General features: G+C 51.2%; 1 protein-coding gene across 1 annotated transcript in view; it reads left to right on the plus strand.

Annotated features, from left to right (window-relative positions):
• Positions 1–24,822, plus strand: part of MED26 (mediator complex subunit 26) — a 52,357-nt gene that overhangs the window by 23,556 nt on the left and 3,979 nt on the right. The window lies entirely within an intron of this gene.

Raw genomic sequence — 24,822 nt, forward strand, 5'->3', positions numbered from 1 at the left:
CCTGGTCGGTGATCAGCGAAGGGGAGGCAGAATGTGTCTGTTGTTCCTTCACTCAGCCTGGTGGGAATCCAGTGTTATGTCAAGACGGAGGCAGAGGCAGAGCGGGTGCCCCTTTGGCAACTGGTAGTTAGTGCCCTTTGGTGGAGAGACTCCCACATAGGGCCTCAGGGAGTGGGTTTGGCACATACTGCAGTCCTCGGAGCACCTATGAGCTGGATGGCGCTGTTCCCCCAAGGCACAGATGAGGCCTGAAGCAACTGGCCCTGCCCTATGGCAGGGTGCTACAGCAGAACCCCAGTTCCAGCCCAAGGCTGACGGGGAAGGAGAGCAGTGCCAGCAACTTGTGGAGGGGCTTTGGGCACAGATGGGCAGTAGAGACTTCGGCCAAGGGACTCAGATGGGCTCAGTACACTCCTCAGGGGTGATGGGAACTGCAGCTCAACTCCTCCCCCTCCTCCGCGCACACCCTTGGGGAACCCCAGCTTCTACAAGGCAGGCTGAGTTTGGAGTTCCCAAACCAATATCTGTCACAGCAGGCCTCTGCCTGCCTCTTTCTCCTGTCCTCACAGTCCCCCTTACCTCCCCCCCGATTGCAAGTCTGTGCATGCCTATGGCTCTGCACCCCCCATTCTTCCTTCCTGAGCCTCACCTCTCTGCAGTGCCTTCCCTGGAGCCCTGCTGGTACAGTCGCCTGTCTCCACCACCAGGATGGGGCTCCTTGAGCCAGGGCTTGAGGACAGTCCCCACCCCACCCCCACCCAGAATCTGGCACATAGCAGGCACTGAACGGGGATCAGATAAATGCCTGCCACCCCCCAAGGAGGCCCCAACCAAAGTCCTAGAGAAACAGGGAGGAGTGAGAAGATCCCCTGGTCGAGTTTGGCAGAAGCAGAAATGCAGCAGTGTCTGAATGGTTCTTTTCTGGCTCTCCTCACCTTAATATGGGGTTCAGGGTCAGAAAAAGTGTTTACTGTAAGCTTGGTCCTCCTCTTCCTGCCCGTTGCTGCTGCTGTCCCGCTCTTCTGCTTCCTGCAGGGCCTGGAGATACTTTGCATCATATTTACAGTCTTTTTTGTGAGATGCGTGGCATCTGTTTTGGAGGGGCAGAGACTGAAGCTCATCTGTGAGTTGATGAGGACTCCAGTGAGTAAAGCAAAGGCTGTGGGCTGGGGGATCAGTATTGTTCACCACGGAGAAGGACTTTATGGGTTTGTTGGAGGTGAACATGTTTTATTTTGATAGCTGTGCATTTATTGTAATGGTACTAGAAAAAATATAACCTGCTTCCCAAAGCCCAGGTACTATTGTTCAGGGCAAGAGTGAAGTGGGAAAACTAAAGGGCAAGCGTTCAGGTGGCACTTGGAACCCTGGCCTGACTAGCGAGCTCTCTCCAAGGCTTCTTCCTGCTTCAGGATCCAGGGGGGCATGGACCCCCTCTGGGAGCTTTCTCGGGATGTGTGTGGGGCTCAGGAAGTTTGAGAGGGGCCCAGGATTTGGTATCAGTTGTTTTTGCAGTCAGTGTACTGTATTTTTTATTACTTCTATTCTGTTTATTGCATTTGTTAGATTTCTATTCATTAACAGTATCTGAGTTTTCAGCTACTGCTGAACTTGTTCTCTCTGATATGTTTGTTGTCTTAGCACATATTCTCCCTTACAGTTCATCCTAATGCTTACTACAGATGATCAGCATAGCTGGGCAGGCCTGATGTGGCAGTGTCAGAAGTGATGTCATCTTCATCATCTGTGTTGCAGGTGGCCTGGGGCCTGTGGACCCATGGGGCTGTGGGGCGGCAAGCTAGGGGCCTAGCTCTGGAGCAGCCCAGGAGACTGGGACTGTTGTCCAGTGCCCTGCCGCGTGTACAGTTCAGCTGTCAGAAGGTGTGCTGAGGATGCTAACTATTGATGTGACTTCTCAGTGGTAACAAGTTCCGTGAATTTTATTTGCTGTACTGGGAGACAGAAAAACAAGGGTTCTGATGCAGGGTGTGCTATCAGCAGGTGCTGCTGAATTAAGACTATGAGGCTCCCTCACCATTGTGTCGCCAGAGCCCACGTGGGACCTGGATCAAAGGGGATAGTTTGTGTTTGGATTGGCCTGGGTCTGGAACAGGCCTGGGCTCTGGTCGCTCCAAGGAGGCAGCTTGAAAACAGCCTCAACGTGGCCATGTGGTGATGCCGCAGGACTATGGACAGATGATGGCTGCAGGGCCCCCAAGTAGCCCATGGAGTCAGGGGCACCTCTGTGCGCCAGTGGGAACTGGAGAGGGCAGACTCGGGAGGTGGTTTCAGTGTGCTTTCTTTGGTGTTTTCCAGTGTCACTTTTTGAAAAGGAGCTTGTCCTAATGCTTGCCTGTGCATGATTGTCTTAGTCGGTTGAGTATATGGACATTAAACAACAGTGGGAAGACAACTTCTTGCTTCCAAAGAAATAAATTGCTAAAATAGACTTTAAAAAGTAGACATTAGAGAATTTGTTATACCACGATGCACTATATAGGGTAGCAGCACCAGAGAGAGCCCGTGGATTTGGAGTCAGATGGGTGTGGGTTCAGATCTTGCTTCACCTCATCTGGCCTTGGGCAAGTTGTTCTACTTCTCTGAGCTTCTGTCTCCTCATCTGTGAAATGAGAATTAAACTTGCCTTAGAGGCTGCTCTGAATAGAGATTGTGGTCGCCCGCTGGTAGTGCTGGGCGCAAAGACAGGAACAGCGGCTGGGGTTGTCATCCCAGGCTCTGGCTCACCTACTGTACACAGGTCCTAAAAGTACCCAGAGCTCCGGGAGAAGGGGAGCCATACGCTGCCTCCATCTGGGTGATGTCTGGTGGACGTGCTCAAGGGCTCATGCTTGCTGTCTTCATGGGCCTTGTACCTCTGCCATCCTCCATTGTGTGGGCACGAAAGGGCCAGCCTCTTCATGCACGGTGTACAGGATGCAGCCCGTGTGGTGGGGTCTCCGTCCTCTTGTGGGGTTTGAATCTGCATTGCCTTAGGCTGGTTGTTTTCAGGCTTGGGGTTGTAGCATGGTGTGCCACACAGTGGTCTTGGGTTGAGAGCTGGGGTAGACAGGAAGGGAGAGCAAGCCGTCATACCCTGTTCAGGGCCTCACTTTGCCCAAGACACCCAGAGGAGTCTCTAGAGATCCCACCTCAGATCCTATTGCCCCCATTCCTTTTTGGAGAGGTACAAGAAAGTGATGTTCAACTTCAAGCCTCTTGGGGAATGTCCCCAGCCCTGTGCCATCGTGTCCATGCAGGTATGTCCTTGTCCTTCTGGGTAGAGTGACAGTCTCATTGACAATGAGCCTGTCTTCTCCAGCAGCTGGGTGGTGGGAGCCCAGTTCTCTCTGTGTGTCTGTGCAAGGAGGTGGCTTCAGTGCCAGACTTGGAGGATCGCCTGCGCTGGGTCCTCTTTCCTTCCTCTGCTTCCTCACGTCTGGAGACACACTGCCATACTCATGCAGAGTTGATGGATAGATAAAGAGAGCAGGATAACAGCCCTGACAACCTTTGTGCGGCTTTGTCAGGCAGGTAGGCCCACCTCTCTGGACCCTTTGCTTTCTTCCTCCCCTTGGCAGTGGGGTCATCACATTGCATAAGCGGAGAGTCAAAAACAGTCGGGGCAATACCAGTTGCCATTAAAGTATTTGGACCCTTGGAGCAAATTTTAATACTCAGGAGTTTATTCCTAAGGAAAAAAAAATGAGGGAAGTGGTATGTGTGAAGATGTTCACTTCAACATTGATTGCAGTAGGAGAACCCGTAAGGAGATGGTGTGTCCAGCAGTTGGAGAAGGTCAGGGAAATTATGATGCATTGATGAAACATTGAGCTGTTAAACGTGATCTTTATAAAGATTATGTAGCAACAGGAGGAAGTAAGGGTTAACCGAAAAGAGAAAATAGCATCTATAATGCAGTTTCAACTGCGTAATTGTCGCTTGCTTGGGACGAGTGTGGGAAAGTCACCCACGGAAACGTTGCCATGGCTCAGGTCGGTGGGAATGCTAGGAGCTCACGGGAGACAGTGCTGCAGAGTTTGACCTTTGGGGTCAGACCTGAGCCATGTTGGTATCTGCCTCTTGGGCTGTGGGAGTTCGAGGACACACATATGACACAGATGGGGGCTCGGAAGATGCTCTCAGAGGAGAGGAAAACCAAAGGGGTTAAGGAGACTTGGCGTGAAGAGTTACGGAGCCACATGCAGGCATGTTCAGACAGAGCACCTGTCACAGCTAAGGAGGGGGGCTCAGACCCCCCGTGTCAGGGGATTGAAATGAGAGTGTAAAGAAGACATACTCAGGGGGTAGTGTGGGTGGGTTTGTTTGGAGGCGCAGTGCCTGCCGCAGGGGAGGGTACGGGGCTGGCTAATGGGCTCCGGGCGAGCCTGTTCTGCCCGTGCTGCTCCCAGCACACAGCCTTGCAGGAACAGGGTCCATCGTGGGGCGGGGGAGTTGGCCAGTGGCCCGTGGACGCCCCGGGTGCCTCGGAGATGTGGAAGAAGAGCCCCCAGGTGGGTGAGTGAGGTCCAGATGTGGCGCCTGGGCTTGCAGTGCAGATTTGGAGCTGCGTGAGGTGGGGCTGGGGCTTGAGGATCACTGGGCTGAGGGAGATGAGGCTGCGGAGGGCATGCCCAGAAGAACTGCTGTGAGAGATGGGAGGAGGCCGGGCTGACAGCTCCTCGGCTTTGGGCTTTGGTGACAGGTTGCCCAGGCAGAGCCATTTTGGTACGGTGACAGGTAGAGATCCTTTTTAATGTTATCGTAGGTTGTAGTAAAATCCTGCCTTCTGTTTCCTCCCCTAGATGCACTACTCTATTTTTTCTTGCTGTGGCTGACTGTGTTTGGTTACCCAACTGTATGGTGAGGATAAAAAGGGGAAAAAACAGACTTAAGACAACACGTCAAAAAATAGGTTTAAAATATTGAGGAAGTAATGTTAGCAAATGATACGTAGAAGGAAATACAGTGAAAAGCGAAATCCTCTCTTCCCAGTGCTGCTCAGCGTTCTTTGCCTGCGTGCATTTAAGATGAGGAAAAACTGCTGCAGTGCTTCTCCTGGGGCCCAGCCAGGACCCTGCCTTCCTTGGACCTTGGTAAAGGGGACCTTGAGACTCACTGCAGGGCTTTGTCCTCTGACACTCAAGCCATCGGGCAGGCTCCTGGCCTCAGGGTCAGTTTTGCTGCCACTTCCCGTGAGAGGCAAGTAGTTTGGAGCGAGATAGGAAGTGCCACAGGAGTCCACTCCAGCCCAGTGGGCCGCTGCTGGGTGGTCAGCCTTTCCCTTTTGAGGCCTCCAGCAGGGAAGGTTGAGAAGAAGCAGTTGATTTGGCTCCTCGTAGCAAGTGGCCTCTGGAGCTGTGGTGACCCTCCACTGTGCCCTCATCCTCTAACAGCAATCTTCCACTTGTCTGCCATGCTAAGCAGCGCTGCCACCTTGCAGATAATGCTGTCACTGCTGTCCCCAAGTTACCACAGTGGATTGTGATGTTTGGTTTCCATGTTACTTTTATGTCTGGCTTTGCAAAAACCTCACATGGCTTCTCTTCTCCCTCCTTATGTAACCCTTTGGAATAATTTCAGGGTTGCCAAGAAGGTAAGTTGGAGAAAATATTTGTAGTTGTAGTAACTTCCAGGCCACTGTATTGAAAATGAAAGACTCTCCCCAAGCCACTGAGTACTGCTGAGCAAATATGTTTGCCTGGAGGGGTAACAAAGTCTGTGCCACCCCAGCCACAGCCTCAGGGGACAAGAACAGCCAGCCTCCTCCTGCTCTTGCCTTGGCTTTCCCTCTGCCTGCCCTCCCCCATCCCCAGACAATGGTGCGTTTGTAGGGATGTGTGAAGACCACTGAGAGTCACCTCCCTGTTCCCATGACCTTCGGGAGGTAGGTGACCAGTGCAGGTGACAGCTAGAAATGGGACAAGGCATATTTGTTTTCTGGACACCAAGTTGGTGGCAGCAGATTCCGACTTGCCACAGAGGGAGACCTTTGAGATATTTGAATATTGAAGTAAACATGGTGGCTCTCAACCGAGGATAGTAAAATGGGACCTTATTCGTCTGTCCCTTTGTTCGTTCATTCATTCACTCGCTTTTCCAGTCCCTGCTCTGTGCCAGGCACTGTTCTAAGCACTGAGGAGGCGACAGTGAATAAGCCCCTGCTCTTGTGGAGCCTTCCTGCAGGTGGGGGGGCACCTTCGGACAACAAGACAGTGAACAGCAAGCTGGAATGTTGTGAGGGGTGAAGGCTAAGGAAAGACAGAGGAAGCATGTGGGCTGCTCGCAGAGCTCACTCTCCCCCGCCCAGCCACCCTCCCAGGAAAGGGCGAGCTTGTCAGAGCTCCTAGCTAGGGCTAACGTGGTGGCTTGGCCTTACTTTCCGCACAGGTGGGAGAGGGGCGCCCTTCCAGGTAGGGTCCTTGGCACCAGGATCTTGATGGGTGAGGTGTTGCCGAGGGTTGTTGAGTCCCTTCCTCTCTGGAGACGTGTGCTTTTTCCCCTTGCAGGTCAGGGGACCAGGCAGTAAGTGGAGTTTGGACTGGTAAGAGTCTGCGGCAGAGGCAGCACTAGCCTTGCGTGGGCTGACTGGTCGAGTCCTGTGAGGGGTGCAGCTGTCAGTGTGAGGTGTGTGTGAGTTTTTTAGTTGACTTGTGTTTTCAGAACTGAGGGTTTGGTGATGTTCTCACAGCTGCTAATCTGTGAAGCAGGTGTGTTCCTCCAAGGCAGCGGTATGGAAGGCAGTTGACTGGAACCTGGAAAGTGTCGTCTCCCCCTTAGAAGATGTCACCCATGTTGTAATTGGTCATCGGCCCAGCCCACAGAAGCTACTTGGTCCTCGTTAGAGCTGAAGCAGAATTATCTCAGAAACCCTGGCTTTGTGGTTTGGAAGAGGGGAGGTGCTTTGGGGACAGGAGCTCTGGGAGTGGATGAGGCCTGGGCCCTGGCAGCCCTTGGGGGATGGTGGGGGCTGCCATAGGTTGTGGAGATGGTGGTGACAGGTTCCATATGTCCTGTGGGGCTAGTGGGTCAGGTTTGCTGCTCTTGGGCTCCTGTTTGGAAGGGACATGTGTGGTATGATTTGCTAATGTTCGCTGAGGGGGACTGCCTATGCACAGGGCTCTGTGGCCCCGAAGCCTACATTTGCCACATGCCATCCTCTCTGAGAACAGGCACCACTGCTGGCCGATGGCGGCACATCCCCCTCATCTCCTCAGCCTGGAGGGTCACTGTCCTTCTGTTCTGTGGTGGTTCACCTGGACCCCGTCACACCACCTCTAGGCAGAGCCATTTCTGGGGTTGGCATGGGATGGGCAGGGTCCCACAGCTGGGCCCAGTGGGCTCTGTGGATTCTCTAGCCCACCGTTGGTGGGGCAGTCCAGTGACCTGTCTGGCCTGTAGATGTGTGAACTTGGGCACATCACATCCTTGTCCAGATTTAGGGTTGTCATCAGGATTGGAGGAGCCCTGTGCTCTGGAAAGCACGATGCAGGTGTTGGTGGTGGCATTACTGCTGGGGAGTATCTGAATGGGCTGGGCACGAGGTGCCAAGCAGAACCTTCTGCCTTAGGAAGGTGGTTCTGTCCACCATCTCTCTGTGTGTGAATCTTCTCAAGGGCTTGTTCAAATGCATCTCTGATCTGGGAGGTCTGGGCTTAGACCCAAGATTGTGCCCGTCCAAGCAGCTCTGGGTGACACTGGTGCTACTGAGCCCCAGGTCACACTTGAGAGTAGTAGGGGTCTAGCTCAGCTGTCTGGAGGGAAAATCAGAGTTTCAGACAAATTCAGTCACAGGAGCTTAAGTCTGGTTGGAAAAAACATGCAGAGCTAGGAGGGAAAAGAAGCTGTCAGACGCATGGAGGCTATTTTCATGTCAGGATGTAGGTTATTGCTCATGGCACTGTGTGGGGGAAGAAAAGACTGTCGTTTGCCTCAGATTTTCTGTAGCTGTTTGTGGCCACTGGCCTTTCTCTCATGTGAGCACAGGAAGTTGGCTCCCTCTCTTGGGTCTCCAGTAGAAGTATGACAAAACCCTGAGGGCAAGCTGAGGAGGGCACATGTCCTTAAGTTCAGCCTTTGGTGGCTAGTGAGCCTTTTATGTCATAACCTGTGAGACAGTGCTACCCAGCTTCAGCTGTAGCATGTCTTCCTGAGAGGGCTGGGGTCTGGCTCTAAGCCACAGATCACCTATTTCAAGGCGCAGTTTGGATGTACAGTCTGTTGGATGCACAGGTGTTTGTGGGGACACGTAGAATGTTCCAGAAAGAAAAGCTGATGTTTGGTGCCTGCTGGAGCTGTTACATGCAACATTGAATTTGTTGTTCAGTCTTTATGATGCCCCTGGGATGCCCAGGCATGACGGTCCTCTTCATTTTACTGAGAGGAGAAGGAACTTTCGGTCTCATCCTCCAACCTCAGAGAGGGCTGAGCCCAGGTGGGGGTCTGTGCCTCCCCTGCAACAAAGAAGTGTTCCTACTGTTTGACTACCACTCCTTTTTTTTTCTGGGCCCTTGTTGCATGTATCACCGGCCTCCACAGTTATTTAGAGCTTTATTGAAGTATAATTGACATACAGTAAACTGTGCACATTAGAAGTATGCAGTGTGATATATTTTGACCTATATCCATCTGCAAAGCCCATCACCACAGGGTAATAAACATATCCATCATTCCCAGAAGTTTCTTTTTGCCCTTCTGTAATCTTCCCTCCAGGCCTACCCCAATCCCCAGGCAACTGCTGATCTGCTTTCTGTCACTGTAGAATTTGCTTGCCTTTTCTAGAATTTTGTGAAATCATGCACTATGTACTGTTTTTTGTTTTATTTTGGTCTGGGCTCTTCTTTCATTCAGCATATTTATTTTCAGATTCATGCATGTTGTGTTTATCAATAGTTCATTCTTCTTTGTTGCTGAGCATTAGTTCATTTCGTGGATATACTACGATTCATTTATTGACCCATGTGTTGATGGACTTTCAGGTTAAGAATCTGCCAGAATGTCTTCCAAGGTGGTTATACTGTGTTATACTCCCACCAGCAGTGTATGAGAATTCTAGTTGCTCCACATCTTGACCAGCACTTGGTATGGTCAGTCTTTTAAATTTTAGCCATTCTAATAGGTATGTAGTGATATTTCATGGTGGTTTTAAGCATTTTCCTAATGACTAATAATGCTGTGCATCTCTCTTCTTTGATGAAAGATTTGAATATCCTTTCAAACCATTTTTCCCATTTTTTCCCCTTGGGTTCTTCACCTAATCATTGAGTCGAAAGAGTTTTTTAATGTATTCTAGATGCAAGTCCATTCTTAGTTATGTGATTCATGTATATTTTCTCCCTGTGTGCGGTTTGCCTTCTTTTTTTTCATAAGTGTTACGTTTTAAAGAGGAAAGATTTTCAATTTTGATGAAATCCAGTTTGTGTTTTCTCTAAACTTTTTGCTTTTTCTGTCATATTTTTAGTCTTTCCCAAACCCAAGGTCACTAAGGTTTTCCTCCTGTGTTTTCTTCTAGATGGTCTATAGTTTCAATTAATTCTTACATTTAGGTTTATGATCCATTTGGTGTTAATATTTGTGTATCTTGTGAGGCAGAGATCAAGGATTTTGTTTGTTTGTTGTTGCTGTTTCCATATGGCTACCCAATTATTCTAGCACTATTTGTTGAAAGATTATTCATCCCCCGTTGAATTTCCTTAACACCTTTGTTAAGAATCAGTTGACCGTGCATGTGTGGGTCTGTTAATGGACTCTGTTCTATTCCATTGATCTGTTTGTCTGTCTTTACTCAAGTACCAGATTGTCTTGATTATAATCTTTTGGTTTTCTTTTTTTCCAAGTCTGTTGGCTACTCTAGGACCTCTGTATGATTCCATATACATTTTAGAACCAACTTGTCAATTTCTCGCAGAGATCCTGCTGGAATTTTCATTGGGATTGCATTGAAGCTATATAGATCAGTTTAGGGGAGAAACTTAACACTATTGACTCTTCCAATCCATTTATCTGGTATATTTCTCCATTAATTGATGCTTTTTTAAATTTTTCTCAGCCATGTTTTGCACTTTTCAATGTTGCACATTTCAGTGTTGAACTCTTTCATGTCTTTTTTTTTTTTTAAAGATTTTATTTATTTATTTGACAGAGACAGCGAGAGAGGGAACACAAGCAAGGGGAGTGTGAGAGGGAGAAGCAGGCTTCCCACCGATCAGGGAGCCCGATGCGGGGCTCAATCCCAGGACCCTGGGATCATGACCTGAGCTGGGAGAGCCAGGGGCGCCTGGGTGGCTCAGTCATTAAGCGTCTGGCCCCTCTCTCATGTCTTTTGTCAAATGTATCCCTAAGTACTTAATATTTTTAATTGCTATTATAAATGGAATTGGTTTTTTAAATTTTCATTTCCTGAATGTTTGTTGCCTGTATATATATATATATATATAGAGAGAGAGAGAGAGAGAGAGAGGGAGAGAGAGAGAGAGGGAGAGGGAGAGCCAGGGGCGCCTGGGTGGCTCAGTCATTAAGCGTCTGCCTTTGGCTCAGGTCATGATCCCAGCGTTCTCGGATTGAGCCCTGCATTCGGCTCCCTGCTCGGCGGGAAGCCTGTTTTTCCCTCTCACGCTCCCCCTGCTTGCATTCCCTCTCTTGCTGCCTCTTTTTCCGTCAAATAAATAAATAAAATCTTCAAAAAAAAAAAAAAAAGAAATATAGCCAAATTTCCTATTGAACTTGTATCCTGCCACCTTGCTAAACTCATTTATTTTGGTAGTTTTTTTATAGGTGTTATAAGATTTTCCACATGGACAATTCTGTTATTTGTGAATACAGTTTTACTTCTTCTTTCCGATCTGGATGCCCCCCCCCCGACCTTTTTCTTGCCTTATGACATTGGCTGGAACCTCCTGACAAGACTGAATAGAAGTGGTGAGCACCTCTCCTTGTCTTGCACCTGTGAGGGGGAAACATGGAGCCATTCACCATCAAGTATGATGTCAGCTGTGGGTGTTGTTGAAGCAATTATCAGGCCTAGTATGTTCTCTTGTTTTCCTAGTTTGCTGAAATTTTTTATCATGAAGAAATGCCTAGTTCTGTCAAATGTTTTTTCCCCTATCTTTTGGAATAATCATAAGGCTTTTTCATTTTGAGCCCTTGTAATAGGACAAATTACATTGATTTTCAAATATTATCTGCCTCCCCCACTTTAATTTCTAGTCTCCTTTGCTTTGATATCTTCTTTCCTGGGTTAGGCATGAAGACTTTCCTTATCCTAATTGCTCATTGCCCTCCTTCAAGCCAGCTGTCTGTTTCTGCCCAGGTCACCAGGATGACTTGCTGATGGCCTATTGCATGGAGTCAGGCATGGGCTGACTGCACAAGATTAGCAGCTTAGGTCAGTAATGAACCTGTGGCCAGATGTTTAATGGGTGCCTTGGCTTCCATGCTGGGGAAACAGCATAATACCTGCTTTGGGGTCTGTGGTCTCAGAAGAGACTGTGGTATGATAAGAGATGCCCAGCACAGTGCTGGCCAGCAGTGCCCAGGGAGTGGGTGCTGTCTGCCTGCCTCTCCAGTAAGTTTAGAGCTTACTTCTTCTTGAGGACACTGAGCTATTGAGTGTGTCTTCCTTGGAACCTGCAGAGCACCCTTGTCCTCCCCAGACCTGACCCCCCTGCTTAGGGCAGGAGTGTGTGGACCTGCTTCCCTATGAGCTTTGAAGCATAGGGCATGCTGCATGTCTCAGAGGTAGCCTGACCTTGTGCAGCCCTCTCTGTGGGACCCTCAGAGGGTCTATGCCACTGTGTGGTAGCCACAGTGACTCACCAGTGTCTCCTCCTTTTCAACCCCAGCAGCTCTGACGTCTGTTTCCAGGATGGGATGGCCTCACCACGAAAAGTGCACAAGTTGTGAGCTTTACAATTTATTGAATGCTTATGAACACGCCTGAGTAACCCCCCACCCAGGGCGAGGAATAGAGCGTTTCCCCAGAAGCCACTCTTGCTCCCTCCCTAGCAACTTGCCACCCCCAGTTTCCCTGACTTCAGTCACCACTGAGAAGTCTTGCCTGCCTGTGAGCTTTCAATCCAATACAGAATGTATTCTTTAGTGCCTGGCTTTTTTGCCGGACACTGTTTTGAGATTTATCTCATGTTGTGTTCATTCCATGCTGAAAGGATAGACCATGATTTAGTCACCCATGATGCTGGTGATGGCCATTCAGGTGGTTTTTAGTTGGGGCTGTTCTGAATATGTTCTCCATGCATGGGTGTTCATGTGTCTGTTGGTTATGTGCCTCAGAGTGGAATTGTTGGGTCGTGGGGTATGAGCATCCATCCTTACGCAATGTTTGACACAGAATGTACAGACTCTCCTTCCTGTTTCGTGAGCGTTTCCTTGGTTCTCTCCAGGGTGGCCCCTGTTACAGGAATGCCCACTGAGAAAGTCCCTGTGCCCACTGTGGTTCTGCCAGCTGCACACAGAGCTCTTGAGTTGCAGGGTAGCAGGTGGGGGGAGGGGCAGCCTCGGGCCTGATATCCCTACCAAGTGTAGGAGGCGACTCCTTTCTGGGCGCTTCTGTGTGCCAGGCAGCATCCTGGGTGTCCATGTGTGTCTCTTGTTCACCTTGCAGGAGCCTGTAGGAAGCTCTGTCATCCTCCCACTTAGTGGCCGAGGGAACAGCTGAGTGGGTTGGGTGGGTGGGTGGGCTCAGAGCCATCCACTGACCTCCGGTGCATAGTCTTCTCTGGTACTTTATGCCCTGGAGCACTCAATATGGAGTTCATGGCCTAGCAGATGGCCACCACCCCGTGTAGGACAGAGACACCCACCGTTAATTATGTTTAGGGCCTGATGAGTTTGCGGAGCTGTCAGGTTCCTATTTAAGAGGAAACAAGAGCTCCTTGATACTTAACCCTGAGACTTGCCAAATTACTTAACCAGTGTGGCCCCCACCCAGGTTCTGGCAGTTCCTGTTGCTTTTTTCGTGTCCACCCAGCTCAGAAGGGACGTGGTGACCCCGTGGGAGTGCTCAGGAAAGTGAGGGCTATCAGACCCTGCATGTCATTTACATGTCAGTAATACACTCTTACTGCTTACCAGGGGCATCCTGGACTTTGTATGTGCTGTGGTCACTTTTACCCTGTGTGGCATGGCAACCTCAGGTTGTGGGGCCAGTTCTGGGCTTGAGTCCCTCTGAGAAGGGCTGTGTGTTTGATTCCCTACCCTGTAATCCTTCTCTTCTAAAAGAGCTTGCTGGATGTTGCCATGGTTCCGCGCTCCTTGCACCAGGGCTCCTGGCAGCTCAGCTGAGCCTCATTGTGGTGTTCCCCCTATTGTGTCTGTCCTTGTCTCTGGCCATCTCCACCCATCCTTCAGGACTGGGCCATACGTGCCTTCTTGCGTACTCCAGGCCTGTAGTAGGTGCTCAGAAAGCATTTGGTGACTTGTCGAGGGGAATTCTGAAATATCCTTGGCTCCCAGGATCTTACAGCAGCCCAGGTTGGTGGACTTGTAGCCTGGCTCCATGCTGGGCACTGCACTGCCTCAGGGGTCTCAGAGACCACAGAGCAGGCTGTTGGTGAACTTGCAGGGCCCACCTGACCTGGCCCCCATGGGCAGAGTCCCTCAAGACAGTGGTTAGCACTCCATTCAGGATCTACAGAGATGATCTGTGGTTTTCCCAACATTCCACCTGGGCTTCCTCGCTCACGGAGGAGGAGCTGGGCTGATCGATGGCTGGTCTTGCTTAAGTCCGAGTTGGACAGCATTAGAGGCCCAGTTTGGCCCCACTGTATCTTTGTACAGCTCCACTGCCTGGCCCTTCTCTGTCCAGCCCCACCACCGGCTGTTTCACTTGGCACAGGAGTGCACTCTGGGTTTTACTTCACAGTCTGTCGGAGGTCGGCCCCTATCAGTTCCTAAAATGCTGGCCGGTTCTCACTTTGGATTGCCTATATTCTGCATGCATGTGGGTCGAGCATTGTGTGTGCCCCTCCCGTGGGCGTTGGGCCCTTCTGTCTTGCACAGCCAGTATTCTTACTGGCAGTTCTTCCCAAGTGTGAGGATGGGAGGGAGAAACCCTGACCCGACCACAAGTGCTGTCATCAGATGCTCTGCTAGCCAGACCCTTCTGTGAGCATGGATGGCAGAAAAAAAATGCTCTGCTTGGCTTTCTGACTTTCCAGTTGTATCAATGGAGGAATGAACCAGCTCACAGATGACATATTGAGAGCTCTTGTGCTCTCAGACGAGGCTGGATTATAATGAGAATTGAGTGTGTCCTGTTGACCTGATTCAGAGGTCAGAAAAGTTTAAGTACATCGTTTTGTTGGGAAGGAGCTGCTGAGATAAAAAGTAGGAGGGGCTGTAGGGAGAGTGCTACCTCTCCTCCCCTCCCCCATGTCCCCCTCCCCATCTGCTAGCCTCTTAGTGAAGAAGGATGGCAGCCAGGATGGCAGGTGCTGCTCTGTTTGCGTGCTGACGGGGAGCTCCAGCCGCTGCCCTGAGCTTCCCCTTCTTGCACTGTGCCGCTCGTGGGATGTAGGCACTGCTCTGCCTGCTCCCTGGGCTCAGGCTGGGGTTACCATCCCCTGGGCCGAGTTGCAGCTGCAATTACATGCTCCGGCTGACCACGGGTGCTCTGTGGGCTGTGAATGTGACAGTCGGGGCCATGCAGGCAGTGGCCATGCTCCAGCTGTGGACGTTCCTGGGGAGCATATGGGCCCCTCTGATGAGGAAGTGCTTTTGTGCTTTTGCAAGTGGTGAGCTTGGCGGCTGCAGCTGGGACACGGCACCGCTGCGCCTCCTCCCTGCCAGCTGTGTCATTCTTCCTCTAAGAAGCTGTGAATGAGAGCGATTTCACCCCATAGGTGTGAGGCTCCCACTCAGGTGCTGGCAGCGGAAGGCACTTTGGCCAGGCTGAGTGCTGGCAACCTGAGGGCAGTTCCTCTCGCTCCTGCCTGGCTGTGGAACCAGGCAGGGCAGAGCAGGGCCAGGAGGATGCACCTTCAAGAGCCAAGAGGGAGGATCAAGCCGCACTGATGACTTTTCCTTACTCAGGGAGATGGGGTGGGACACGGGCTGGGTTCAGCCAGGATCTCTGGGGGATGCAGAGGCATCCAGAGGCTCAACCGTCTCTTGAAGAGGCAGTTTGAGCCACAGAAAGAATGGCACCGACCTGGGAACATGTGTGCAGTTCATCAGAGGCAGGAAGACGTGTGGTGTGCGCCATTGTGGGGGCTGCGAGAGGAGCGGGCTCCGGTGTTGCTGCTGTTTACCACGTGGCCTGCTGTGTAGGGAGAGCACTGGGTGGGCTGAAGCCCCTGTTGGGGTGGGTAGGTATGTGGGTGCCCTTGGCTCTAGGCTGCCCTGGAGGGAAGGGAGAGGCAGCCCAGAGATCTGCTAGGCACAAAGCCACTGGCCCTGTGTGGCTTCAAGAAGCTCTGTAACCTGTGCATTTACCTGCTGTGGCAGGTCAGGGTGAGTGTGTGGGCGGGATGCCAACATCACCAGCCTGGTGGCATCTGGGTGCCCTCCCTCACCCCACCTAGTAAAGCACCAGTTGGGCTGTATGTGATAGGCAGAGCCTGTGCCAGGTTAGTATAAGACCATATTCTGCCACCTTCTAGCTGTGTGGTGAGCCCTGGATCTCCATTACCTTCCCAGACCCTCAGTTTCCTTATCTGTAAAAGTGGGCTTGCAAGGATGAAAAGTTAGAGAGCTTAGCTCCTGGAGGAACCCAACAAGTGGTGGTCCTGTAAGAGTCAGGCTGAGGTGGGCCTGCCCCACCTTACTGACTGTGGGCCCCACCAGTGCTCAGACCTCAAGGAGCACAGGGTTTCCTCTTTGCCACCGTGGCTGCACACATCCAGCTTAATTCCTGAGAGAATGGGGATTTGGGGCAGGGCGGGAACCCTTGAAGTATGCAGGAAAGAACAGTGAGCAACAGGCCTCACAGACTGCAGCTCAGTGTCTCGGTTCCTTGTTTCACGTGGAGTTGGAAATCCCCCACAGGGCAGTAATTACTCAGGCCCTGGGGTTTACCTACATCGCCCCTGAAATAGGGGAGGAGGAGGCTGGTCAGTGGCAGGTGTACCCCACTGTGCTGGCCCCAGCTCTGAACACAGATCCAGCATCAGACCAGCGATCTGATTCACAGAGCAACTTTCAGACATGTGATGAGGGCCAGTTAAAATATTTTTTCAAGTGTGGTAGGGTTTTAAAGATGATTCCATGTACCCTGTTGTAGGCAGGTTTTCTGCCACAGCATAGCGTTGGCTGGCTGTCCCTTCCCTGCGTTACTGTTGCTCTTTACCATGTTTCCACCCTCCCTGGACGGGGTGACCCAACCTGGGACCCACTGTGAGATGCCCCCAGACTCTGACTGACCTTCCCCTGGCTTCTGACCTCATGCATGTGTGAACATATACATGCTGGCCTCTGTAGACAGGTGAGGGCTTTGGTGTGGCTTGAGGCTTGCTGTCATTTCAGAAGCCTGGAGTGCTGACTCCTCCCTCCCTGGCCTCAGCACCCTGGGAACCCAGCCACAGAACCTGCCCTCTCCGTGGGTGCAGCCATCGCCAGCTCTCTGGAGAGCCCCTCAGGAAGCTGTTTGGCCTATGTCTAGGTGGGTGCCCTGCTAGACCTGTGGCATCCTCCCTATTTGAGGCAAAGAGCAGGTCTGGAAGCGTGAGGAATCAGGCATGGCCCGGGTTCCAGCTCTCTGTGGACTCTTTTTTGCAAGGAGGCATACACCCACCTCGGAGAGCAGACCCCAGATCCCTTTTCCCACCAGGGGTGTGGGCGGTCTTTACACTGAGTCGTTGAGCAGCAGCGCAGTGGCCTGCAGGGGCCTTGGTGGGAAGCTCCAGAGGTTGCACCAGATAAAACATGCCCTCTAGTTTGAATCAGAGGTTGAGGGGGCCAGAGACAGGCTCACTGTGGAGGGAGTCCGTGTCCCACCAGCCCTCAGCCTCCCTCCCCACGCAGGTACCAGATGGTACAGGGAGAAGCCACTGTGTGGAATTGGAAAACGGGGATTTCCTCACTTCACCTCTGCGCAGCTGCCAACTGCCATCTCCTTTCACCTCCAGTCACAGAGATGTCCCATCCACATGTGAGGAAACGGGTGCATTTTGTAGCCTTTTAGATTTGTGACCAATTTCAGACACAAAAGTAGAGCGAATAATGTAACCACGCCCCAGCTTCAGTAGAAACCAGTGTGGAGCTGATCAGCATTGCTTCATCTATCCCCCTTCTGCCACCCACACCCAAGCATCGTTTCTCCAGTAAATACTCCGAAACGTGTCATTAAAAGCTGGGGGCGAGCCGTGCACCTTTAGCGGCTCACACAGAGCACAGCGTGCCTTGGAGCGCTGCACGGGCTCTTTGTTGCCCCTGCTTGGCCTGGCGGAGTGAGGAGACGGGGACGGGGATGTCACCAGCCTTGCGTGCGAGCAGTGTGGTCGTGTTCTGTGCTACATGGTCCAGAATTGTGCTCAGGCTGCTTCTATGGGGTGCCATCCCCTCTTTTGTGTTGTCACGTGTGTGCGTCCAGCCCCCCTTCTTCCTGTGCAGCAAACACCGCCAGCTAGTCTGGCTGGAGCAGTGACTTATGAGCTGAGGGTCTCCCCAGGAACAAAGACCTTTCTGCTTCCTTTGTGCCTGCTCTTGGTTCTCATGTCATGGGAAGACCCCATAAAAGCCCTGGGCACTGGGTTGGTGGTGAGGAGCATGTGTCCCTGGGGTGTCCCGTAGGTTTGAACAAGGATGTGCGTTCTCTCTCCCCATGCCAAAGCTGGGAGATGCCCTGTTTAGGGGGTGCCTGTGTATTCGATGCTGGAGACACTGGCTGGTTGAGCTGCCTGTATGACACTGACTTTTCTGTCTTACGGAGTGTACGTGATTATGCCCCATGAGCCTCCAGTCCAGGATCTGAAACCACTCAGTGAGGTAGTTAAGGAAGTCACTTCTACCAGTAGTCACCTGCTGGCTTCTTGCCCTGCCTGCTCCCTGTACTTCCAGAGTGGCCCTCCCCCTCTCCTGACACCTTCCTTGCCCAACTGCTGTGGGCACACCACCACCCTGTGGGCTCCTTGGCTAGGTGATTAATTACTTCCAATAAAGAGGGCAGTCCAAGAGAGAATAAGTGGGCTGAGATGGTGAGCAGTTCACATGGGAAGTCCTCATTGATGGAAAGGGGAAGTGACACTTGGCTTTGTTAATTGTTAATGATATATGAATTAAGTTGCATCTGTTGAAGGAGCCCTAAGGAGAAAATGAGAGACTTTGGGCACTCAGGCATCCTTCATTTGTGAATTCTATCCCTTTTGGGAAAGCCCTTTGGTTTTGAGAGGTGTTCTTGTTTTTGTTCTTCTTGAGAACAAATCCCAAAGGAGATAGCCAAAGGAGGAAAGGGCCACCAGTGCGCCAGGCTATTCCTGACAGCAGGAGGTTTGTATATGGCCCTGGGACTCTGGCCTGCAGACGTACTCAAACCCCCTTGGGGTGGTGCCGGGCAGGTGCCCAGAGGCTTCTTCCCTGTACAGGAACAGAACAGCGTCTGTGCTGTGATTGTGAGCGAGTATATTTTCCTACAGACAGATGCCAGGAGGGACCCAGAACAGGCCAAAGACAAGTGGTCTTAGCCACTTGGCCACGTGACAGCAGCTTAGCTCCCACAGTGGCTAAAGTTGAAAGGCAGGTTGTGTAGGAGCCAGCTAACTTCCCCGCCGTCTGTTCTTCCTCCTGGCATCTTTGCTCATGGCACTGTCTTCACTCTGATCCTTTCCCCTCTCCAGAGCTTTGGTGTCATGTCACCATCTCCCTAGGTGCTAGGACCTCCGCTGTCTACCCTGGGAGGCCCCACTTAGGGGCTGCCCTCTCCATATGCATGCCTGGTCTGCCTTCCACTTGACATTGACCTCCCTGGCCTGAGGGCCCTGTGCTGGGCTTTGCAGGCCTGGAAGCTGGTTGGGAGCCTCCTGATGACCACATCTCATCCTGGGAGGCCTGCTGCTTCTGTGTGGGTGGGTGGATGTTTTGGGAAGGCTGGTTCAGGAGCCTTCCATCTTTGCGTGCCCAACCCAGGCAGAGCCACGGGCTGGCTGGGCCGACACTGCCTACTGGGTCTGAGGCCAGAAGCTGGGCCGGGCCTAGAGCTGCACAGACTCCTGCTTGTCGGGTGTGGTGAGTGTCAGTGCTCAGGGCCAGACTCCTTGGAGCATTTCTCGGGGTCTGCTTCCTGGTACTCAGGGACTGACTGCACTTGGAATGCCCAGGTGGTGCTTCCCACACAGTGCTCAGTGCCCTCACCATCATGACTTCAGGGCAGGGCAGAGCCAGAGGAGTGAGCCCCCCGGGATGGTCCTGAACTTCCAGGCAGCCAGGGCAGAAAGAGGTTAGGCAGAGATAGCATTTTCCACAGGGCTGAGAGCCGGAGAGCCTGCTCCAAGCCAGACTCTGTACATGGGCTCAGGTGTGGGAGCTGCTCAGCAAGGACGGTAGGGCCTGCAGACCTGCTCCCACTGTGCGAGGTCTACGGTGCTAGCTTGCTTCCAGCCTCCGGGGTTGCCCAGGTGTTCTGCCTCCCCCCTCCTGTCTGGCAGCAGGACAGTGTCTGCCCAAGGACAAGGACAGTTTGTGCTGCCGAGCTTGCTCTGCAGGGACTGTGGTTCAGGAGTGTGTGAGGACCCAGGGCTCTAAATATACCAGGGTGAGGTCACTGGGGTGGAGACAGGCCATGTGGCAAGCTCAGGACCCCATCGGGGCTGGAATCCTAGGGCTGGGGACAGGGACTGGGTGGCCTCGCTGTTCCTATGGTACTGGCCTCCTCGCTTCGTGGTCTCCTCTTGCGCTGAATCTCTTCCCTGGCACATCAAGGTATGTGAAGGATGGAGTGTGTCTCCTCTCAGACCCCTTCCTTTGTTGCAGCTTGGAGTAGGTTTTTGGTGCCGTCTGGATGTGTGTGTGTTCTCGGGCACAGCCCTGAATGAGAACATTTCGAGGGGAGGCCTTTGTTGGCAAGGTGTGGATTGGGCCCCCTGGCAGGGGGGCAGCTTTCTGAGAGCTCTGTCGGGCAGAGTGGGGGCTACTGTTGGTGCTCTGTGGTCACTGCAGTTTACACTCAGAGGAGACACAGAGAACCTGGGATGGTGGGTGGAGGTGACAACTGCCTTCAGCTGGAAATAAGGCAGATAAGGTGGGAATATACATGGCCAGCATAGTCACAGCCCCAAGGATGTCTACATCCTAGTCCTGAAAACCTGGGCATGTGATACTTTACATGGCAGAAGGACGATGCACGTGTGACTAAGGGTGCAGACCTGGATTATCCAGGTGGGCCCAGCCTCAATAAATCATTAGAAGTGGAGACCCTTTCCTGGCCAGGTCAGAGAGGTGCGGTGTGAGGACTTGGCCCTGTTGCTGACTTGGGAGGTGAACTGAGGTGCCATGAGCTGGGGAATAGCACCTCCAGAAGCTGGAAATGGCCTTCAGATGACAGCCAGCCAGCAAGTAAAGGGGGCCCTCGGTACAGCAAGGAGTAATTCTGTCAACACCTGAAGGAATAGGAAACAGCCCTCAAGAGCTTCCCAGAAGGAGGGTGGCTTGCCTATACCTGAATCTCAGCCCAGAGGGACCCAACCTACACTCCTGCCCTCCGGAATCTGACATGATATATACATGCATGGTGTTTAAGCCACTCAGTTTGTGATCCTGTGTGATCATTTTGGCAGCAAAGGAAACCAGTACATCATAGTGCTGGCAAGGATGTGGGAAACAGGCTTCCCCATCTTCCTCTCCTATAGTGGGCATGGAATGGGAGCAGCCTCCCTGGCGGCTAATTACAATCTTTCATGGCCTTGGTGCCAACAACCCCTCTAGCAGCTTGTGTTAGCCCTGAATCGCCTCTAGTAAAGGTGGAGATTGCAGCCTTGTTTGTAACAGTAAGTGGAAAAGGAGGGACACAGCACTGCTCAAGTGGGGCCCTCCCTCCCCCAACCCCCCCCCAACTGGAAGGAAGAGCAAAAGGAGGAGGTCTGTGATGTTGGATGTTTCTGATGTTAGTGAGAAAAAGTAAGGCATAGAATCATGTTTTTCTTTTCTTTTTTTTTTTTAAATGCGTGATAAGTATGTACACAAGCTTTTCTATATGCAGGGTGTATTTTTGGAAAAGATACAGGGAAACACTGCAGTGGCTGGAGATGTACCTTTCCTTGTGCCCTTTCGAGTGCCTGCATAACTCAGTTCTAGTGTGTGTGGGCGTGTGATATGCGCACTGTGTGATCTTGGGGGGAGGTGGGCTTCCTCAGGGCGCGGGCTCCCCTGTCTCACCACCCTACCGAAACCTGCAGCTGCTGGGGGGTGTTGACCTACAGGAGCTCTTTATCTCTTCTGGAGCTGAGCCCTTCACTGGGCATGCTTTGTCAGCACGTGCTCCTGGGGTGAGGTTTGCTTCTTGGTAGTAAGCAGAAGTTCTTAATCTTAACGAAGCCTAGTTCGTCAGTATTTTTTCTTGGGTGGTTACTGCTTTGGTGGTCCTAAGAAATCTTTGTCTACCCCAAGGTTGCAGAGATACTCTCCTGTGTCTTTTTTTTTTTTAAGACTTTATTTATTTGACAGAGAGAGAGAAACAGCCATTGAGAGAGGGAACACAGGCAGGGGGAGTGGGAGAGGAAGAAGCAGGCTCCCAATGGAGGAACCTGATGTGGGGCTCGATCCCATAACGCCAGGATCACGCCCTGAGCCAAAGGCGGACGCTTAACGACTGAGCCACCCAGGCACCCCTCTCCTGTGTCTTCTAAAAGACTTTGAGTTTTTGCTTTCATATTTAGGTCTGTGATTGATTTTAGGAATGAATAGTGTATATATATTTTTTTATTTATTTTTATTTTATTTTATTTTTTAAGTAAGCAGTATGCCCAGTGTGGGGCTCAAGCTTATGACGCCAAGACTGAGAATCACATGCTCTACTGACTGAGCCAGCCAGGGGCCGAGTCTGTGACTGATTTTGAATTAATTTTTGAGTATGCTCTGATGTTTGGTGTAAATGGAATCAGTGCAGTCTGTGTTTTCTGTGACTCCACTCCCTGTGGTCTGAGCTTCATCTTGTTGGTGCACTGAGGCTACAGTTGGCTCATTTCTGTTACTCTTGAATTTTTCATTCTGCTCCTTTGACTCTTGGAAGACACTGGTGTCACTGTAATATTTGACTACGTGGCCTGCACCTTTGTGTGCCATCTCCGCTCTGTAAATGTGATGATAATAGTACCTTCCCCACGGGGTTGTTGCGATTCCACAGAGTAGTGCCGCATGGAAACACATTGTGTGAGAGCAGGGCCTGGCCCACAGCAAGCAGTACACAAGGATGGAATGGCTTGGTCAGCAGGTGTGCATGTGTGGCTACCAAATAAAGGCCATCGCTCCCTAGACTTGGCTGAGCCCCAGAACTACCTGGTACTGTCAGATGCCACTTCTTCTGCTGGTTAGTGGGCACGTCCGCAGGGTCGCCTCTCCTGGCTCCTGTCTGCATTCCCTGATGGCTGCAAGCACTGAGCACAGGTGCTGCCGTCTCCTCTTCACCCGGCGCCTGTTCTTGTCTGCCAGTCCAGGCTTTCTGTGTGCCAGAAACATACAGAGCCCCGAGGCCATGTGGCGTCTGACTTCTCCCACTTTGTCGCTTTTTGGTGTCTTGGGATGAACTCTAAAGGTCTTGTTATTGTAGCCAAGTTGATTAGATTGCTGTGTGCAGGCATTCCTCGGAGATACTGTGGGTTGGGTTCCAGAGCACCAGAATAAAGTGATCGTCACAATAAACCGAGGCAAATGAAGTTTTTGGTTTCTCAGTGCATGTAAGAGTGGTGTTTACACCATACTGTAGTTTGGTAAGGGTACAATAGTATTATATCTAGAAAAACAATGTATATACCTTAATTAAAAATACTTCATTACTGGGGCGTCTGGGTGACACAGTTAACATCCGACTCTTGATTTCGGCTCAGGTCATGGTCTCAGGATGGTGAGATCAAGTCCCGCGTTGAGCTCCACACTGTGCATGGAGCCTGCTCAGGATTCTCTCTTTCTCCCTCTCCCTCCCCTGGTCTCTAAAACAAAAAACAGAAACCCCCCCAAAACTTCATTACTAAAAAAATGCTAACCATCATCTCATTATTCAGCAAATCATAATCTTTTGCCGATGGAACGTCCTGCCTCCATGGTGCTGGCTGCTGACCGATCAGGGTGGTGGCCGCTGACGGCTGGGGCGGCTGGGGCGGCTGGGGCGGCTGTGGCAGTTTCTTAAAATGTGATGACAGTGATGTTTGCTGCATCGATTGGCTCTGCCTTTCGCGAACAATTTCTCTGTAGCATGCGATGCTGCTTGGTAGCATTTGACCCCCAGTAGGACTGCTTTCAAAATTGGAATCAATCCTCTCAAACACTGCCACTGCTTTATCAGCTCATTTTCTGTAATATTCTAAACCCTTTGTGGTCATTTCAACAATCTCCACAGCATCTTCGCCAGTAGATTCCAGCTCAAGAAACCACGTTCTTTGCTCATCCATTAGAAGCAACTTCTCATCTGTTCAAGTTTCAGCCTGAGATTGGAGCAGTTCAGGCCCTTCCTCAGGCTCCAGTTCTGATTCCAACTCTCTTGCTGTTTCTATCACACCTGTGATTACTTCCTCCACAGAAGTCTTGAACCCTCAACGTCATCCATGAGGGTTGGAATCCACTTCTTCCAAACTCCTTGTTCATGTTGATATTTTGACTTCTTCCCACGAATCGTGGATGTTCTTAATGGCATCTAGAATGGTAAACCTTTTCCAGAAGGTTTTCACCTGACTTTCCCCAGGTCCATCAGAGGAATCACTACCTATGCAGCTGTAGCCTTACAAAATGTATTTCTTAAAGAGTAAAACTTGAAAGTTGAAATGACTCCATGGACTCCAATTGGTCCATGGACTGCAGAGTGGATGTTGCGTCAGCAGGCATGGAAACAACATGAATCTCATTGCACGTCGCCATCAGAGCTCTTCGGTGACCATGTGCATTGTCAATGAGCAGTAATACTTTGAAAGGAATCTTTTTTCCTGAGCAGTAGGTCTCAACAGTAGGCTTAAAATAGTCTGTAAACCATGTTGTAAACTGATGTGCTGTCATTAGGCTCTGTTGTTCCGTTTCTAGAGCACAGGCAGAGTCAATTTCACATAATTCTTAAGGGCCTTAGGATTTTCCAAATGGTAAATGAGCATTGGATTCAACTTAGTCACCACGGCGTTCACCCCAACAAGAGAGTCAGCCTGTCCTTTGAAGCCAGGCATTGACTTCTGTCTCGCTGTGAAAGTCCTGGATGGCATCTTCTTCCAATAGAAGGCTGTTTGGTCTGCACTGAAAACCTGTTGTGTAGTGTAGCCGCCTTCCCGAGTTATCTCACCGACATCTTCCGGATCCCTTGCTGTGGCTTCTACATCAGCACCCTCTGCTTCACCTTGCACTTCTTAGGTTATGAAGTTGGCTTCTTTCCTTAAACCTCATGAGCCAACCTCCGCTGGCTTCACACTTTCCTTCTGCTGCTTCCCCACCTCTCTGAGCCTTCAGAGAATTGAAGAGAGTCAGGGCCTGGCTCTGGACTAAGCTTTGGCTTAAAGGAATGGTGTGGTGGTTTGATCTTCTGTCCAGACCACTCAGACTTAGTCCACATCAGCAATAAAGTCGTTTCACTTTCTTATCACCAATGTTTGTTCACTGGACTAGCACTTTAATTTCCTTCAAGAACTTTCTTTGCCTTCACAGCTTGGCTAAGTGTTTGGCACAAGAGGCGTAGCTTTCAGCCTGTCT

This window comes from Ursus maritimus, unplaced genomic scaffold (genome assembly GCF_017311325.1).
Source record: "Ursus maritimus isolate PB19 unplaced genomic scaffold, ASM1731132v1 scaffold_14, whole genome shotgun sequence".
Taxonomy (NCBI): Eukaryota; Metazoa; Chordata; class Mammalia; order Carnivora; family Ursidae; genus Ursus; species Ursus maritimus.